Genomic DNA, 16,376 nt, shown 5'->3' on the forward strand with positions numbered 1-16,376 from the left:
AGTGGTTTGTTTGCATTTTGTAGTATAATGTCATGCTTGGCGATGTCATTCGTTTATGAGCCTCGCTACAGTGTGCATGCACGTTATCCATGTGAAGAGGCATAAGCAGATGCTACCATTCTGCGAGATTCCTGCAGAAGGTATACGAATTAGTTTGATATACAGAGCACAAGTGAGCCAAAGTCGAGGCCTCCGTGGCGCAATCGGTTAGCGCGTTCGGCTGTTAACCGAAAGGTTGGTGGTTCGAGCCCACCCGGGGGCGAAATCGTTTTAACTGGCACCTACGTGAGGACATACGTCAACTTTGTTAGAGATACACAGCTAGTGTGACAATTTGGCTGTGTTTGAGTGATGCCACAGAGCCTTATACACATTCAGCCAAGTGACACTGTAGGTAAAAACATGGCCCTACACAGACGTTCTACTGTTTTCCTATTTATTCGTCATGTGTGACACTGCAGTAGAGCGACGCCCACTACAAAAGACGTATTATTTACATTCAATTTCAGGGTATTCGTCGCGAGTGCCATATGACAGGGCCTGTCTCTCGATGTCGATTTGTATTTGGTGTCTCGTAAGTGTCGGTCTGCAGTAGGCCGCTGTTGGCCGAGCGACGTGCAGTCGCCTTACATGAAGCCTCATGGGCACCGCCAGTGCCACTGTGGACAACAGCGCACTGTAGCCAGAGAGAGGAGCCGAAAGGCGCAATTCACAGTCGAGCCACGCTATCCCACAAGCTGTGCACTAGGTCAAGATTGTGCAGACGGCAAACCCTTGGTGGCCCGACGCTCGTCGTCGATCGTAAGGGCGAAACAGTCAAGAGATTTGGAAAACGGCAATGTGGACACCCCCAGCAGCAGCCGTGTGCCAAATCCGATATCTGGTCAAGGGTTGCAAGATTCAGTATGATGAAGTGAGAATTCGGAGACAGCTCACAAACACAAAGTTGCCGCCTTCTTAGCTCAGTGGTAGAGCACTGGTCTCGTAAACCAGGGGTCGTGAGTTCGAACCTCACAGAAGGCATTCATTTTTTTTACCTTCCTGCAAGGAGCGGAGCTATCTCGAGCAGCATCTAACACAAGGCAGTACACTGAATGAGAGGGATGTTCTACAACCCATGACAAGTATTCCATTGGCCTCAGAGTTTTTCTGAATGCATAGGCAGAACAGTGGTTTGTTTGCATTTTGTAGTATAATGTCATGCTTGGCGATGTCATTCGTTTATGAGCCTCGCTACAGTGTGCATGCACGTTATCCATGTGAAGAGGCATAAGCAGATGCTACCATTCTGCGAGATTCCTGCAGAAGGTATACGAATTAGTTTGATATACAGAGCACAAGTGAGCCAAAGTCGAGGCCTCCGTGGCGCAATCGGCTAGCGCGTTCGGCTGTTAACCGAAAGGTTGGTGGTTCGAGCCCACCCGGGGGCGAAATCGTTTTAACTGGCACCTACGTGAGGACATACGTCAACTTTGTTAGAGATACACAGCTAGTGTGACAATTTGGCTGTGTTTGAGTGATGCCACAGAGCCTTATACACATTCAGCCAAGTGACACTGTAGGTAAAAACATGGCCCTACACAGACGTTCTACTGTTTTCCTATTTATTCGTCATGTGTGACACTGCAGTAGAGCGACGCCCACTACAAAAGACGTATTATTTACATTCAATTTCAGGGTATTCGTCGCGAGTGCCATATGACAGGGCCTGTCTCTCGATGTCGATTTGTATTTGGTGTCTCGTAAGTGTCGGTCTGCAGTAGGCCGCTGTTGGCCGAGCGACGTGCAGTCGCCTTACATGAAGCCTCATGGGCACCGCCAGTGCCACTGTGGACAACAGCGCACTGTAGCCAGAGAGAGGAGCCGAAAGGCGCAATTCACAGTCGAGCCACGCTATCCCACAAGCTGTGCACTAGGTCAAGATTGTGCAGACGGCAAACCCTTGGTGGCCCGACGCTCGTCGTCGATCGTAAGGGCGAAACAGTCAAGAGATTTGGAAAACGGCAATGTGGACACCCCCAGCAGCAGCTGTGTGCCAAATCCGATATCTGGTCAAGGGTTGCAAGATTCAGTATGATGAAGTGACAATTCGGAGACAGCTCACAAACGCAAAGCTGCCGTCTTCTTAGCTCAGTGGTAGAGCACTGGTCTCGTAAACCAGGGGTCGTGAGTTCGAACCTCACAGAAGGCATTCATTTTTTTTACCTTCCTGCAAGGAGCGGAGCTATCTCGAGCAGCATCTAACACAAGGCAGTACACTGAATGAGAGGGATGTTCTACAACCCATGACAAGTATTCCATTGGCCTCAGAGTTTTTCTGAATGCATAGGCAGAACAGTGGTTTGTTTGCATTTTGTAGTATAATGTCATGCTTGGCGATGTCATTCGTTTATGAGCCTCGCTACAGTGTGCATGCACGTTATCCATGTGAAGAGGCGTAAGCAGATGCTACCATTCTGCGAGATTCCTGCAGAAGGTATACGAATTAGTTTGATATACAGAGCACAAGTGAGCCAAAGTCAAGGCCTCCGTGGCGCAATTGGCTAGCGCGTTCGGCTGTTAACCGAAAGGTTGGTGGTTCGAGCCCACCTGGGGGCGAAATCGTTTTAACCGGCACCTACGTGAGGACATACGTCAACTTTGTTAGACACACACAGCTAGTGTGACAATTTGGCTGTGTTTGAGTGATGCCACAGAGCCTTATACACATTCAGCCAAGTGACACTGTAGGTAAAAACATGGCCCTACACAGAGGTTCTACTGTTTTCCTATTTATTCGTCATGTGTGGCACTGCAGTAGAGCGACGCCCACTACAAAAGACGTATAATTTACATTCAATTTCAGGGTATACGTCGCGAGTGCCATATGACAGGACCTGTCTGTCGATGTCGATTTGTATTTGGTGTCTCTTAAGTGTCGGTCTGCAGTAGGCCGCTGTTGGCCGAGCGACGTGCAGTCGCCTTACATGCAGCCCCATGGGCAACGCCAGTGCCACTGTGGACAACAGCGCACTGTAGCCAGAGAGAGGAGCCGAAAGGCGCAATTCACAGTCGAGCCACGCTATCCCACAAGCTGTGCACTAGGTCAAGATTGTGCAGACGGCAAACCCTTGGTGGCCCGACGCTCGTCGTCGATCGTAAGGGCGAAACAGTCAAGAGATTTGGAAAACGGCAATGTGGACACCCCCAGCAGCAGCTGTGTGCCAAATCCGATATCTGGTCAAGGGTTGCAAGATTCAGTATGATGAAGTGACAATTCGGAGACAGCTCACAAACGCAAAGCTGCCGTCTTCTTAGCTCAGTGGTAGAGCACTGGTCTCGTAAACCAGGGGTCGTGAGTTCGATCCTCACAGAAGGCATTCATTTTTTTTTACCTTCCTGCAAGGAGCGGAGCTATCTCGAGCAGCATCTAACACAAGGCAGTACACTGAATGAGAGGGATGTTCTACAACCCATGACAAGTATTCCACTGGCCTCAGAGTTTTTCTGAATACATTGGCAGAACAGTGGTTTGTTTGCATTTTGTAGTATAATGTCATGCTTGGCGATGTCATTCGTTTATGAGCCTCGCTACAGTGTGCATGCACGTTATCCATGTGAAGAGGCGTAAGCAGATGCTACCATTCTGCGAGATTCCTGCAGAAGGTATACGAATTAGTTTGATATACAGAGCACAAGTGAGCCAAAGTCGAGGCCTCCGTGGCGCAATCGGCTAGCGCGTTCGGCTGTTAACCGAAAGGTTGGTGGTTCGAGCCCACCCGGGGGCGAAATCGTTTTAACTGGCACCTACGTGAGGACGTACGTCAACTTTGTTAGAGATACACAGCTAGTGTGACAATTTGGCTGTGTTTGAGTGATGCCACAGAGCCTTATACACATTCAGCCAAGTGACACTGTAGGTAAAAACATGGCCCTACACAGACGTTCTACTGTTTTCCTATTTATTCGTCATGTGTGACACTGCAGTAGAGCGACGCCCACTACAAAAGACGTATAATTTACATTCAATTTCAGGGTATACGTCGCGAGTGCCATATGACAGGACCTGTCTGTCGATGTCGATTTGTATTTGGTGTCTCTTAAGTGTCGGTCTGCAGTAGGCCGCTGTTGGCCGAGCGACGTGCAGTCGCCTTACATGCAGCCCCATGGGCAACGCCAGTGCCACTGTGGACAACAGCGCACTGTAGCCAGAGAGAGGAGCCGAAAGGCGCAATTCACAGTCGAGCCACGCTATCCCACAAGCTGTGCACTAGGTCAAGATTGTGCAGACGGCAAACCCTTGGTGGCCCGACGCTCGTCGTCGATCGTAAGGGCGAAACAGTCAAGAGATTTGGAAAACGGCAATGTGGACACCCCCAGCAGCAGCTGTGTGCCAAATCCGATATCTGGTCAAGGGTTGCAAGATTCAGTATGATGAAGTGACAATTCGGAGACAGCTCACATACGCAAAGCTGCCGTCTTCTTAGCTCAGTGGTAGAGCACTGGTCTCGTAAACCAGGGGTCGTGAGTTCGAACCTCACAGAAGGCATTCATTTTTTTTTACCTTCCTGCAAGGAGCGGAGCTATCTCGAGCAGCATCTAACACAAGGCAGTACACTGAATGAGAGGGATGTTCTACAACCCATGACAAGTATTCCATTGGCCTCAGAGTTTTACTGAATGCATAGGCAGAACAGTGGTTTGTTTGCATTTTGTAGTATAATGTCATGCTTGGCGATGTCATTCGTTTATGAGCCTCGCTACAGTGTGCATGCACGTTATCCATGTGAAGAGGCGTAAGCAGATGCTACCATTCTGCGAGATTCCTGCAGATGGTATACGAATTAGTTTGATATACAGAGCACAAGTGAGCCAAAGTCAAGGCCTCCGTGGCGCAATCGGCTAGCGCGTTCGGCTGTTAACCGAAAGGTTGGTGGTTCGAGCCCACCTGGGGGCGAAATCGTTTTAACTGGCACCTACGTGAGGACATACGTCAACTTTGTTAGAGACACACAGCTAGTGTGACAATTTGGCTGTGTTTGAGTGATGCCACAGAGCCTTATACACATTCAGCCAAGTGACACTGTAGGTAAAAACATGGCCCTACACAGACGTTCTACTGTTTTCCTATTTATTCGTCATGTGTGACACTGCAGTAGAGCGACGCCCACTACAAAAGACGTATTATTTACATTCAATTTCAGGGTATACGTAGCGAGTGCCATATGACAGGACCTGTCTGTCGATGTCGATTTGTATTTGGTGTCTCTTAAGTGTCGGTCTGCAGTAGGCCGCTGTTGGCCGAGCGACGTGCAGTCGCCTTACATGCAGCCCCATGGGCAACGCCAGTGCCACTGTGGACAACAGCGCACTGTAGCCAGAGAGAGGAGCCGAAAGGCGCAATTCACAGTCGAGCCACGCTATCCCACAAGCTGTGCACTAGGTCAAGATTGTGCAGACGGCAAACCCTTGGTGGCCCGACGCTCGTCGTCGATCGTAAGGGCGAAACAGTCAAGAGATTTGGAAAACGGCAATGTGGACACCCCCAGCAGCAGCTGTGTGCCAAATCCGATATCTGGTCAAGGGTTGCAAGATTCAGTATGATGAAGTGACAATTCGGAGACAGCTCACAAACGCAAAGCTGCCGTCTTCTCAGCTCAGTGGTAGAGCACTGGTCTCGTAAACCAGGGGTCGTGAGTTCGAACCTCACAGAAGGCATTCATTTTTTTTTACCTTCCTGCAAGGAGCGGAGCTATCTCGAGCAGCATCTAACACAAGGCAGTACACTGAATGAGAGGGATGTTCTACAACCCATGACAAGTATTCCATTGGCCTCAGAGTTTTTCTGAATGCATAGGCAGAACAGTGGTTTGTTTGCATTTTGTAGTATAATGTCATGCTTGGCGATGTCATTCGTTTATGAGCCTCGCTACAGTGTGCATGCACGTTATCCATGTGAAGAGGCGTAAGCAGATGCTACCATTCTGCGAGATTCCTGCAGAAGGTATACGAATTAGTTTGATATACAGAGCACAAGTGAGCCAAAGTCAAGGCCTCCGTGGCGCAATCGGCTAGCGCGTTCGGCTGTTAACCGAAAGGTTGGTGGTTCGAGCCCACATGGGGGCGAAATCGTTTTAACTGGCACCTACGTGAGGACATACGTCAACTTTGTTAGAGACACACAGCTAGTGTGACAATTTGGCTGTGTTTGAGTGATGCCACAGAGCCTTATACACATTCAGCCAAGTGACACTGTAGGTAAAAACATGGCCCTACACAGACGTTCTACTGTTTTCCTATTTATTCGTCATGTGTGACACTGCAGTAGAGCGACGCCCACTACAAAAGACGTATAATTTACATTCAATTTCAGGGTATACGTCGCGAGTGCCATATGACAGGACCTGTCTGTCGATGTCGATTTGTATTTGGTGTCTCTTAAGTGTCGGTCTGCAGTAGGCCGCTGTTGGCCGAGCGACGTGCAGTCGCCTTACATGCAGCCCCATGGGCAACGCCAGTGCCACTGTGGACAACAGCGCACTGTAGCCAGAGAGAGGAGCCGAAAGGCGCAATTCACAGTCGAGCCACGCTATCCCACAAGCTGTGCACTAGGTCAAGATTGTGCAGACGGCAAACCCTTGGTGGCCCGACGCTCGTCGTCGATCGTAAGGGCGAAACAGTCAAGAGATTTGGAAAACGGCAATGTGGACACCCCCAGCAGCAGCTGTGTGCCAAATCCGATATCTGGTCAAGGGTTGCAAGATTCAGTATGATGAAGTGACAATTCGGAGACAGCTCACAAACGCAAAGCTGCCGTCTTCTTAGCTCAGTGGTAGAGCACTGGTCTCGTAAACCAGGGGTCGTGAGTTCGAACCTCACAGAAGGCATTCATTTTTTTTTACCTTCCTGCAAGGAGCGGAGCTATCTCGAGCAGCATCTAACACAAGGCAGTACACTGAATGAGAGGGATGTTCTACAACCCATGACAAGTATTCCATTGGCCTCAGAGTTTTTCTGAATGCATAGGCAGAACAGTGGTTTGTTTGCATTTTGTAGTATAATGTCATGCTTGGCGATGTCATTCGTTTATGAGCCTCGCTACAGTGTGCATGCACGTTATCCATGTGAAGAGGCGTAAGCAGATGCTACCATTCTGCGAGATTCCTGCAGAAGGTATACGAATTAGTTTGATATACAGAGCACAAGTGAGCCAAAGTCAAGGCCTCCGTGGCGCAATCGGCTAGCGCGTTCGGCTGTTAACCGAAAGGTTGGTGGTTCGAGCCCACCTGGGGGCGAAATCGTTTTAACTGGCACCTACGTGAGGACATACGTCAACTTTGTTAGAGACACACAGCTAGTGTGACAATTTGGCTGTGTTTGAGTGATGCCACAGAGCCTTATACACATTCAGCCAAGTGACACTGTAGGTAAAAACATGGCCCTACACAGACGTTCTACTGTTTTCCTATTTATTCGTCATGTGTGACACTGCAGTAGAGCGACGCCCACTACAAAAGACGTATAATTTACATTCAATTTCAGGGTATACGTCGCGAGTGCCATATGACAGGACCTGTCTGTCGATGTCGATTTGTATTTGGTGTCTCTTAAGTGTCGGTCTGCAGTAGGCCGCTGTTGGCCGAGCGACGTGCAGTCGCCTTACATGCAGCCCCATGGGCAACGCCAGTGCCACTGTGGACAACAGCGCACTGTAGCCAGAGAGAGGAGCCGAAAGGCGCAATTCACAGTCGAGCCACGCTATCCCACAAGCTGTGCACTAGGTCAAGATTGTGCAGACGGCAAACCCTTGGTGGCCCGACGCTCGTCGTCGATCGTAAGGGCGAAACAGTCAAGAGATTTGGAAAACGGCAATGTGGACACCCCCAGCAGCAGCTGTGTGCCAAATCCGATATCTGGTCAAGGGTTGCAAGATTCAGTATGATGAAGTGACAATTCGGAGACAGCTCACAAACGCAAAGCTGCCGTCTTCTTAGCTCAGTGGTAGAGCACTGGTCTCGTAAACCAGGGGTCGTGAGTTCGAACCTCACAGAAGGCATTCATTTTTTTTTACCTTCCTGCAAGGAGCGGAGCTATCTCGAGCAGCATCTAACACAAGGCAGTACACTGAATGAGAGGGATGTTCTACAACCCATGACAAGTATTCCATTGGCCTCAGAGTTTTTCTGAATGCATAGGCAGAACAGTGGTTTGTTTGCATTTTGTAGTATAATGTCATGCTTGGCGATGTCATTCGTTTATGAGCCTCGCTACAGTGTGCATGCACGTTATCCATGTGAAGAGGCGTAAGCAGATGCTACCATTCTGCGAGATTCCTGCAGAAGGTATACGAATTAGTTTGATATACAGAGCACAAGTGAGCCAAAGTCAAGGCCTCCGTGGCGCAATCGGCTAGCGCGTTCGGCTGTTAACCGAAAGGTTGGTGGTTCGAGCCCACCTGGGGGCGAAATCGTTTTAACTGGCACCTACGTGAGGACATACGTCAACTTTGTTAGAGACACACAGCTAGTGTGACAATTTGGCTGTGTTTGAGTGATGCCACAGAGCCTTATACACATTCAGCCAAGTGACACTGTAGGTAAAAACATGGCCCTACACAGACGTTCTACTGTTTTCCTATTTATTCGTCATGTGTGACACTGCAGTAGAGCGACGCCCACTACAAAAGACGTATTATTTACATTCAATTTCAGGGTATACGTCGCGAGTGCCATATGACAGGACCTGTCTGTCGATGTCGATTTGTATTTGGTGTCTCTTAAGTGTCGGTCTGCAGTAGGCCGCTGTTGGCCGAGCGACGTGCAGTCGCCTTACATGCAGCCCCATGGGCAACGCCAGTGCCACTGTGGACAACAGCGCACTGTAGCCAGAGAGAGGAGCCGAAAGGCGCAATTCACAGTCGAGCCACGCTATCCCACAAGCTGTGCACTAGGTCAAGATTGTGCAGACGGCAAACCCTTGGTGGCCCGACGCTCGTCGTCGATCGTAAGGGCGAAACAGTCAAGAGATTTGGAAAACGGCAATGTGGACACCCCCAGCAGCAGCTGTGTGCCAAATCCGATATCTGGTCAAGGGTTGCAAGATTCAGTATGATGAAGTGACAATTCGGAGACAGCTCACAAACGCAAAGCTGCCGTCTTCTTAGCTCAGTGGTAGAGCACTGGTCTCGTAAACCAGGGGTCGTGAGTTCGAACCTCACAGAAGGCATTCATTTTTTTTTACCTTCCTGCAAGGAGCGGAGCTATCTCGAGCAGCATCTAACACAAGGCAGTACACTGAATGAGAGGGATGTTCTACAACCCATGACAAGTATTCCATTGGCCTCAGAGTTTTTCTGAATGCATAGGCAGAACAGTGGTTTGTTTGCATTTTGTAGTATAATGTCATGCTTGGCGATGTCATTCGTTTATGAGCCTCGCTACAGTGTGCATGCACGTTATCCATGTGAAGAGGCGTAAGCAGATGCTACCATTCTGCGAGATTCCTGCAGAAGGTATACGAATTAGTTTGATATACAGAGCACAAGTGAGCCAAAGTCAAGGCCTCCGTGGCGCAATTGGCTAGCGCGTTCGGCTGTTAACCGAAAGGTTGGTGGTTCGAGCCCACATGGGGGCGAAATCGTTTTAACTGGCACCTACGTGAGGACATACGTCAACTTTGTTAGAGACACACAGCTAGTGTGACAATTTGGCTGTGTTTGAGTGATGCCACAGAGCCTTATACACATTCAGCCAAGTGACACTGTAGGTAAAAACATGGCCCTACACAGACGTTCTACTGTTTTCCTATTTATTCGTCATGTGTGACACTGCAGTAGAGCGACGCCCACTACAAAAGACGTATAATTTACATTCAATTTCAGGGTATACGTCGCGAGTGCCATATGACAGGACCTGTCTGTCGATGTCGATTTGTATTTGGTGTCTCTTAAGTGTCGGTCTGCAGTAGGCCGCTGTTGGCCGAGCGACGTGCAGTCGCCTTACATGCAGCCCCATGGGCAACGCCAGTGCCACTGTGGACAACAGCGCACTGTAGCCAGAGAGAGGAGCCGAAAGGCGCAATTCACAGTCGAGCCACGCTATCCCACAAGCTGTGCACTAGGTCAAGATTGTGCAGACGGCAAACCCTTGGTGGCCCGACGCTCGTCGTCGATCGTAAGGGCGAAACAGTCAAGAGATTTGGAAAACGGCAATGTGGACACCCCCAGCAGCAGCTGTGTGCCAAATCCGATATCTGGTCAAGGGTTGCAAGATTCAGTATGATGAAGTGACAATTCGGAGACAGCTCACAAACGCAAAGCTGCCGTCTTCTTAGCTCAGTGGTAGAGCACTGGTCTCGTAAACCAGGGGTCGTGAGTTCGAACCTCACAGAAGGCATTCATTTTTTTTTACCTTCCTGCAAGGAGCGGAGCTATCTCGAGCAGCATCTAACACAAGGCAGTACACTGAATGAGAGGGATGTTCTACAACCCATGACAAGTATTCCATTGGCCTCAGAGTTTTTCTGAATGCATAGGCAGAACAGTGGTTTGTTTGCATTTTGTAGTATAATGTCATGCTTGGCGATGTCATTCGTTTATGAGCCTCGCTACAGTGTGTATGCACGTTATCCATGTGAAGAGGCGTAAGCAGATGCTACCATTCTGCGAGATTCCTGCAGAAGGTATACGAATTAGTTTGATATACAGAGCACAAGTGAGCCAAAGTCAAGGCCTCCGTGGCGCAATCGGCTAGCGCGTTCGGCTGTTAACCGAAAGGTTGGCGGTTCGAGCCCACCTGGGGGCGAAATCGTTTTAACTGGCACCTACGTGAGGACATACGTCAACTTTGTTAGAGACACACAGCTAGTGTGACAATTTGGCTGTGTTTGAGTGATGCCACAGAGCCTTATACACATTCAGCCAAGTGACACTGTAGGTAAAAACATGGCCCTACACAGACGTTCTACTGTTTTCCTATTTATTCGTCATGTGTGACACTGCAGTAGAGCGACGCCCACTACAAAAGACGTATTATTTACATTCAATTTCAGGGTATACGTCGCGAGTGCCATATGACAGGACCTGTCTGTCGATGTCGATTTGTATTTGGTGTCTCTTAAGTGTCGGTCTGCAGTAGGCCGCTGTTGGCCGAGCGACGTGCAGTCGCCTTACATGCAGCCCCATGGGCAACGCCAGTGCCACTGTGGACAACAGCGCACTGTAGCCAGAGAGAGGAGCCGAAAGGCGCAATTCACAGTCGAGCCACGCTATCCCACAAGCTGTGCACTAGGTCAAGATTGTGCAGACGGCAAACCCTTGGTGGCCCGACGCTCGTCGTCGATCGTAAGGGCGAAACAGTCAAGAGATTTGGAAAACGGCAATGTGGACACCCCCAGCAGCAGCTGTGTGCCAAATCCGATATCTGGTCAAGGGTTGCAAGATTCAGTATGATGAAGTGACAATTCGGAGACAGCTCACAAACGCAAAGCTGCCGTCTTCTTAGCTCAGTGGTAGAGCACTGGTCTCGTAAACCAGGGGTCGTGAGTTCGAACCTCACAGAAGGCATTCATTTTTTTTTACCTTCCTGCAAGGAGCGGAGCTATCTCGAGCAGCATCTAACACAAGGCAGTACACTGAATGAGAGGGATGTTCTACAACCCATGACAAGTATTCCATTGGCCTCAGAGTTTTTCTGAATGCATAGGCAGAACAGTGGTTTGTTTGCATTTTGTAGTATAATGTCATGCTTGGCGATGTCATTCGTTTATGAGCCTCGCTACAGTGTGCATGCACGTTATCCATGTGAAGAGGCGTAAGCAGATGCTACCATTCTGCGAGATTCCTGCAGAAGGTATACGAATTAGTTTGATATACAGAGCACAAGTGAGCCAAAGTCAAGGCCTCCGTGGCGCAATCGGCTAGCGCGTTCGGCTGTTAACCGAAAGGTTGGTGGTTCGAGCCCACCTGGGGGCGAAATCGTTTTAACTGGCACCTACGTGAGGACATACGTCAAGTTTGTTAGAGACACACAGCTAGTGTGACAATTTGGCTGTGTTTGAGTGATGCCACAGAGCCTTATACACATTCAGCCAAGTGACACTGTAGGTAAAAACATGGCCCTACACAGACGTTCTACTGTTTTCCTATTTATTCGTCATGTGTGACACTGCAGTAGAGCGACGCCCACTACAAAAGACGTATTATTTACATTCAATTTCAGGGTATACGTCGCGAGTGCCATATGACAGGACCTGTCTGTCGATGTCGATTTGTATTTGGTGTCTCTTAAGTGTCGGTCTGCAGTAGGCCGCTGTTGGCCGAGCGACGTGCAGTCGCCTTACATGCAGCCCCATGGGCAACGCCAGTGCCACTGTGGACAACAGCGCACTGTAGCCAGAGAGAGGAGCCGAAAGGCGCAATTCACAGTCGAGCCACGCTATCCCACAAGCTGTGCACTAGGTCAAGATTGTGCAGACGGCAAACCCTTGGTGGCCCGACGCTCGTCGTCGATCGTAAGGGCGAAACAGTCAAGAGATTTGGAAAACGGCAATGTGGACACCCCCAGCAGCAGCTGTGTGCCAAATCCGATATCTGGTCAAGGGTTGCAAGATTCAGTATGATGAAGTGACAATTCGGAGACAGCTCACAAACGCAAAGCTGCCGTCTTCTTAGCTCAGTGGTAGAGCACTGGTCTCGTAAACCAGGGGTCGTGAGTTCGAACCTCACAGAAGGCATTCATTTTTTTTTACCTTCCTGCAAGGAGCGGAGCTATCTCGAGCAGCATCTAACACAAGGCAGTACACTGAATGAGAGGGATGTTCTACAACCCATGACAAGTATTCCATTGGCCTCAGAGTTTTTCTGAATGCATAGGCAGAACAGTGGTTTGTTTGCATTTTGTAGTATAATGTCATGCTTGGCGATGTCATTCGTTTATGAGCCTCGCTACAGTGTGCATGCACGTTATCCATGTGAAGAGGCGTAAGCAGATGCTACCATTCTGCGAGATTCCTGCAGAAGGTATACGAATTAGTTTGATATACAGAGCACAAGTGAGCCAAAGTCAAGGCCTCCGTGGCGCAATTGGCTAGCGCGTTCGGCTGTTAACCGAAAGGTTGGTGGTTCGAGCCCACATGGGGGCGAAATCGTTTTAACTGGCACCTACGTGAGGACATACGTCAACTTTGTTAGAGACACACAGCTAGTGTGACAATTTGGCTGTGTTTGAGTGATGCCACAGAGCCTTATACACATTCAGCCAAGTGACACTGTAGGTAAAAACATGGCCCTACACAGACGTTCTACTGTTTTCCTATTTATTCGTCATGTGTGACACTGCAGTAGAGCGACGCCCACTACAAAAGACGTATTATTTACATTCAATTTCAGGGTATACGTCGCGAGTGCCATATGACAGGGCCTGTCCCTCGATGTCGATTTGTATTTGGTGTCTCTTAAGTGTCGGTCAGCAGTAGGCCGCTGTTGGCCGAGCGACGTGCAGTCGCCTTACATGAAGCCCCATGGGCAACGCCAGTGCCACTGTGGACAACAGCGCACTGTAGCCAGAGAGAGGAGCCGAAAGGCGCAATTCACAGTCGAGCCACGCTATCCCACAAGCTGTTCACTAGATCAAGATTGTGCAGACGGCAAACCCTTGGTGGCCCGACGCTCGTCGTCGATCGTAAGGGCGAAACAGTCAAGAGATTTGGAAAACGGCAATGTGGACACCCCCAGCAGCAGCTGTGTGCCAAATCCGATATCTGGTCAAGGGTTGCAAGATTCAGTATGATGAAGTGACAATTCGGAGACAGCTCACAAACGCAAAGCTGCCGTCTTCTTAGCTCAGTGGTAGAGCACTGGTCTCGTAAACCAGGGGTCGTGAGTTCGAACCTCACAGAAGGCATTCATTTTTTTTTACCTTCCTGCAAGGAGCGGAGCTATCTCGAGCAGCATCTAACACAAGGCAGTACACTGAATGAGAGGGATGTTCTACAACCCATGACAAGTATTCCATTGGCCTCAGAGTTTTTCTGAATGCATAGGCAGAACAGTGGTTTGTTTGCATTTTGTAGTATAATGTCATGCTTGGCGATGTCATTCGTTTATGAGCCTCGCTACAGTGTGCATGCACGTTATCCATGTGAAGAGGCGTAAGCAGATGCTACCATTCTGCGAGATTCCTGCAGAAGGTATACGAATTAGTTTGATATACAGAGCACAAGTGAGCCAAAGTCAAGGCCTCCGTGGCGCAATCGGCTAGCGCGTTCGGCTGTTAACCGAAAGGTTGGTGGTTCGAGCCCACCTGGGGGCGAAATCGTTTTAACTGGCACCTACGTGAGGACATACGTCAACTTTGTTAGAGACACACAGCTAGTGTGACAATTTGGCTGTGTTTGAGTGATGCCACAGAGCCTTATACACATTCAGCCAAGTGACACTGTAGGTAAAAACATGGCCCTACACAGACGTTCTACTGTTTTCCTATTTATTCGTCATGTGTGACACTGCAGTAGAGCGACGCCCACTACAAAAGACGTATTATTTACATTCAATTTCAGGGTATACGTCGCGAGTGCCATATGACAGGACCTGTCTGTCGATGTCGATTTGTATTTGGTGTCTCTTAAGTGTCGGTCTGCAGTAGGCCGCTGTTGGCCGAGCGACGTGCAGTCGCCTTACATGCAGCCCCATGGGCAACGCCAGTGCCACTGTGGACAACAGCGCACTGTAGCCAGAGAGAGGAGCCGAAAGGCGCAATTCACAGTCGAGCCACGCTATCCCACAAGCTGTGCACTAGGTCAAGATTGTGCAGACGGCAAACCCTTGGTGGCCCGACGCTCGTCGTCGATCGTAAGGGCGAAACAGTCAAGAGATTTGGAAAACGGCAATGTGGACACCCCCAGCAGCAGCTGTGTGCCAAATCCGATATCTGGTCAAGGGTTGCAAGATTCAGTATGATGAAGTGACAATTCGGAGACAGCTCACAAACGCAAAGCTGCCGTCTTCTTAGCTCAGTGGTAGAGCACTGGTCTCGTAAACCAGGGGTCGTGAGTTCGAACCTCACAGAAGGCATTCATTTTTTTTTACCTTCCTGCAAGGAGCGGAGCTATCTCGAGCAGCATCTAACACAAGGCAGTACACTGAATGAGAGGGATGTTCTACAACCCATGACAAGTATTCCATTGGCCTCAGAGTTTTTCTGAATACATTGGCAGAACAGTGGTTTGTTTGCATTTTGTAGTATAATGTCATGCTTGGCGATGTCATTCGTTTACGAGCCTCGCTACAGTGTGCATGCACGTTATCCATGTGAAGAGGCGTAAGCAGATGCTACCATTCTGCGAGATTCCTGCAGAAGGTATACGAATTAGTTTGATATACAGAGCACAAGTGAGCCAAAGTCGAGGCCTCCGTGGCGCAATCGGCTAGCGCGTTCGGCTCCTAACCGAAAGGTTGGTGGTTCTAGCCCACCCGGGGGCGAAATCGTTTTAACTGGCACCTACGTGAGGACATACGTCAACTTTGTTAGAGATACACAGCTAGTGTGACAATTTGGCTGTGTTTGAGTGATGCCACAGAGCCTTATACACATTCAGCCAAGTGACACTGTAGGTAAAAACATGGCCCTACACAGACGTTCTACTGTTTTCCTATTTATTCGTCATGTGTGACACTGCAGTAGAGCGACGCCCACTACAAAAGACGTATAATTTACATTCAATTTCAGGGTATACGTCGCGAGTGCCATATGACAGGACCTGTCTGTCGATGTCGATTTGTATTTGGTGTCTCTTAAGTGTCGGTCTGCAGTAGGCCGCTGTTGGCCGAGCGACGTGCAGTCGCCTTACATGCAGCCCCATGGGCAACGCCAGTGCCACTGTGGACAACAGCGCACTGTAGCCAGAGAGAGGAGCCGAAAGGCGCAATTCACAGTCGAGCCACGCTATCCCACAAGCTGTGCACTAGGTCAAGATTGTGCAGACGGCAAACCCTTGGTGGCCCGACGCTCGTCGTCGATCGTAAGGGCGAAACAGTCAAGAGATTTGGAAAACGGCAATGTGGACACCCCCAGCAGCAGCGGTGTGCCAAATCCGATATCTGGTCAAGGGTTGCAAGATTCAGTATGATGAGGTGACAATTCGGAGACAGCTCACAAACGCAAAGTTGCCGCCTTCTTAGCTCAGTGGTAGAGCACTGGTCTCGTAAACCAGGGGTCGTGAGTTCGAACCTCACAGAAGGCATTCATTTTTTTTTACCTTCCTGCAAGGAGCGGAGCTATCTCGAGCAGCATCTAACACAAGGCAGTACACTGAATGAGAGGGATGTTCTACAACCCATGACAAGTATTCCATTGGCCTCAGAGTTTTTCTGAATACATTGGCAGAACAGTGGTTTGTTT

General features: G+C 49.4%; 28 non-coding genes across 28 annotated transcripts; all 28 read left to right on the forward strand.

Moving 5' to 3' along the window:
- The first annotated feature begins 188 nt into the window (after positions 1-188).
- Trnan-guu (transfer RNA asparagine (anticodon GUU)) lies at positions 189-262 on the forward strand. Its single transcript has one exon. It is a non-coding gene; the product is annotated as a tRNA-Asn (tRNA).
- Positions 263-951: 689 nt separating this feature from the next.
- Positions 952-1,023, forward strand: Trnat-cgu (transfer RNA threonine (anticodon CGU)). Its single transcript has one exon. It is a non-coding gene; the product is annotated as a tRNA-Thr (tRNA).
- Positions 1,024-1,356: 333 nt separating this feature from the next.
- Trnan-guu (transfer RNA asparagine (anticodon GUU)) lies at positions 1,357-1,430 on the forward strand. The gene has a single exon. It is a non-coding gene; the product is annotated as a tRNA-Asn (tRNA).
- Positions 1,431-2,119: 689 nt separating this feature from the next.
- Trnat-cgu (transfer RNA threonine (anticodon CGU)) lies at positions 2,120-2,191 on the forward strand. The gene has a single exon. It is a non-coding gene; the product is annotated as a tRNA-Thr (tRNA).
- A 333-nt stretch (positions 2,192-2,524) lies between these two features.
- Trnan-guu (transfer RNA asparagine (anticodon GUU)) lies at positions 2,525-2,598 on the forward strand. The gene has a single exon. It is a non-coding gene; the product is annotated as a tRNA-Asn (tRNA).
- Positions 2,599-3,287: 689 nt separating this feature from the next.
- Trnat-cgu (transfer RNA threonine (anticodon CGU)) lies at positions 3,288-3,359 on the forward strand. Its single transcript has one exon. It is a non-coding gene; the product is annotated as a tRNA-Thr (tRNA).
- Positions 3,360-3,693: 334 nt separating this feature from the next.
- Positions 3,694-3,767, forward strand: Trnan-guu (transfer RNA asparagine (anticodon GUU)). The gene has a single exon. It is a non-coding gene; the product is annotated as a tRNA-Asn (tRNA).
- Positions 3,768-4,456: 689 nt separating this feature from the next.
- Positions 4,457-4,528, forward strand: Trnat-cgu (transfer RNA threonine (anticodon CGU)). Its single transcript has one exon. It is a non-coding gene; the product is annotated as a tRNA-Thr (tRNA).
- A 334-nt stretch (positions 4,529-4,862) lies between these two features.
- Trnan-guu (transfer RNA asparagine (anticodon GUU)) lies at positions 4,863-4,936 on the forward strand. The gene has a single exon. It is a non-coding gene; the product is annotated as a tRNA-Asn (tRNA).
- A 689-nt stretch (positions 4,937-5,625) lies between these two features.
- Positions 5,626-5,697, forward strand: Trnat-cgu (transfer RNA threonine (anticodon CGU)). The gene has a single exon. It is a non-coding gene; the product is annotated as a tRNA-Thr (tRNA).
- A 334-nt stretch (positions 5,698-6,031) lies between these two features.
- Trnan-guu (transfer RNA asparagine (anticodon GUU)) lies at positions 6,032-6,105 on the forward strand. Its single transcript has one exon. It is a non-coding gene; the product is annotated as a tRNA-Asn (tRNA).
- A 689-nt stretch (positions 6,106-6,794) lies between these two features.
- Trnat-cgu (transfer RNA threonine (anticodon CGU)) lies at positions 6,795-6,866 on the forward strand. Its single transcript has one exon. It is a non-coding gene; the product is annotated as a tRNA-Thr (tRNA).
- Positions 6,867-7,200: 334 nt separating this feature from the next.
- Trnan-guu (transfer RNA asparagine (anticodon GUU)) lies at positions 7,201-7,274 on the forward strand. Its single transcript has one exon. It is a non-coding gene; the product is annotated as a tRNA-Asn (tRNA).
- Positions 7,275-7,963: 689 nt separating this feature from the next.
- Positions 7,964-8,035, forward strand: Trnat-cgu (transfer RNA threonine (anticodon CGU)). The gene has a single exon. It is a non-coding gene; the product is annotated as a tRNA-Thr (tRNA).
- A 334-nt stretch (positions 8,036-8,369) lies between these two features.
- On the forward strand, positions 8,370-8,443 carry Trnan-guu (transfer RNA asparagine (anticodon GUU)). Its single transcript has one exon. It is a non-coding gene; the product is annotated as a tRNA-Asn (tRNA).
- A 689-nt stretch (positions 8,444-9,132) lies between these two features.
- Positions 9,133-9,204, forward strand: Trnat-cgu (transfer RNA threonine (anticodon CGU)). Its single transcript has one exon. It is a non-coding gene; the product is annotated as a tRNA-Thr (tRNA).
- Positions 9,205-9,538: 334 nt separating this feature from the next.
- On the forward strand, positions 9,539-9,612 carry Trnan-guu (transfer RNA asparagine (anticodon GUU)). The gene has a single exon. It is a non-coding gene; the product is annotated as a tRNA-Asn (tRNA).
- Positions 9,613-10,301: 689 nt separating this feature from the next.
- On the forward strand, positions 10,302-10,373 carry Trnat-cgu (transfer RNA threonine (anticodon CGU)). Its single transcript has one exon. It is a non-coding gene; the product is annotated as a tRNA-Thr (tRNA).
- A 334-nt stretch (positions 10,374-10,707) lies between these two features.
- Positions 10,708-10,781, forward strand: Trnan-guu (transfer RNA asparagine (anticodon GUU)). Its single transcript has one exon. It is a non-coding gene; the product is annotated as a tRNA-Asn (tRNA).
- A 689-nt stretch (positions 10,782-11,470) lies between these two features.
- On the forward strand, positions 11,471-11,542 carry Trnat-cgu (transfer RNA threonine (anticodon CGU)). Its single transcript has one exon. It is a non-coding gene; the product is annotated as a tRNA-Thr (tRNA).
- A 334-nt stretch (positions 11,543-11,876) lies between these two features.
- Trnan-guu (transfer RNA asparagine (anticodon GUU)) lies at positions 11,877-11,950 on the forward strand. Its single transcript has one exon. It is a non-coding gene; the product is annotated as a tRNA-Asn (tRNA).
- Positions 11,951-12,639: 689 nt separating this feature from the next.
- Trnat-cgu (transfer RNA threonine (anticodon CGU)) lies at positions 12,640-12,711 on the forward strand. The gene has a single exon. It is a non-coding gene; the product is annotated as a tRNA-Thr (tRNA).
- A 334-nt stretch (positions 12,712-13,045) lies between these two features.
- Trnan-guu (transfer RNA asparagine (anticodon GUU)) lies at positions 13,046-13,119 on the forward strand. Its single transcript has one exon. It is a non-coding gene; the product is annotated as a tRNA-Asn (tRNA).
- Positions 13,120-13,808: 689 nt separating this feature from the next.
- Positions 13,809-13,880, forward strand: Trnat-cgu (transfer RNA threonine (anticodon CGU)). The gene has a single exon. It is a non-coding gene; the product is annotated as a tRNA-Thr (tRNA).
- Positions 13,881-14,214: 334 nt separating this feature from the next.
- On the forward strand, positions 14,215-14,288 carry Trnan-guu (transfer RNA asparagine (anticodon GUU)). The gene has a single exon. It is a non-coding gene; the product is annotated as a tRNA-Asn (tRNA).
- A 689-nt stretch (positions 14,289-14,977) lies between these two features.
- Trnat-cgu (transfer RNA threonine (anticodon CGU)) lies at positions 14,978-15,049 on the forward strand. Its single transcript has one exon. It is a non-coding gene; the product is annotated as a tRNA-Thr (tRNA).
- Positions 15,050-15,383: 334 nt separating this feature from the next.
- Trnar-ccu (transfer RNA arginine (anticodon CCU)) lies at positions 15,384-15,457 on the forward strand. The gene has a single exon. It is a non-coding gene; the product is annotated as a tRNA-Arg (tRNA).
- Positions 15,458-16,146: 689 nt separating this feature from the next.
- Positions 16,147-16,218, forward strand: Trnat-cgu (transfer RNA threonine (anticodon CGU)). Its single transcript has one exon. It is a non-coding gene; the product is annotated as a tRNA-Thr (tRNA).
- Positions 16,219-16,376: the final 158 nt, after the last annotated feature.

Source organism: Schistocerca serialis, unplaced genomic scaffold (genome assembly GCF_023864345.2).
Source record: "Schistocerca serialis cubense isolate TAMUIC-IGC-003099 unplaced genomic scaffold, iqSchSeri2.2 HiC_scaffold_1257, whole genome shotgun sequence".
In the NCBI taxonomy this organism is placed as follows: domain Eukaryota; kingdom Metazoa; phylum Arthropoda; class Insecta; order Orthoptera; family Acrididae; genus Schistocerca; species Schistocerca serialis.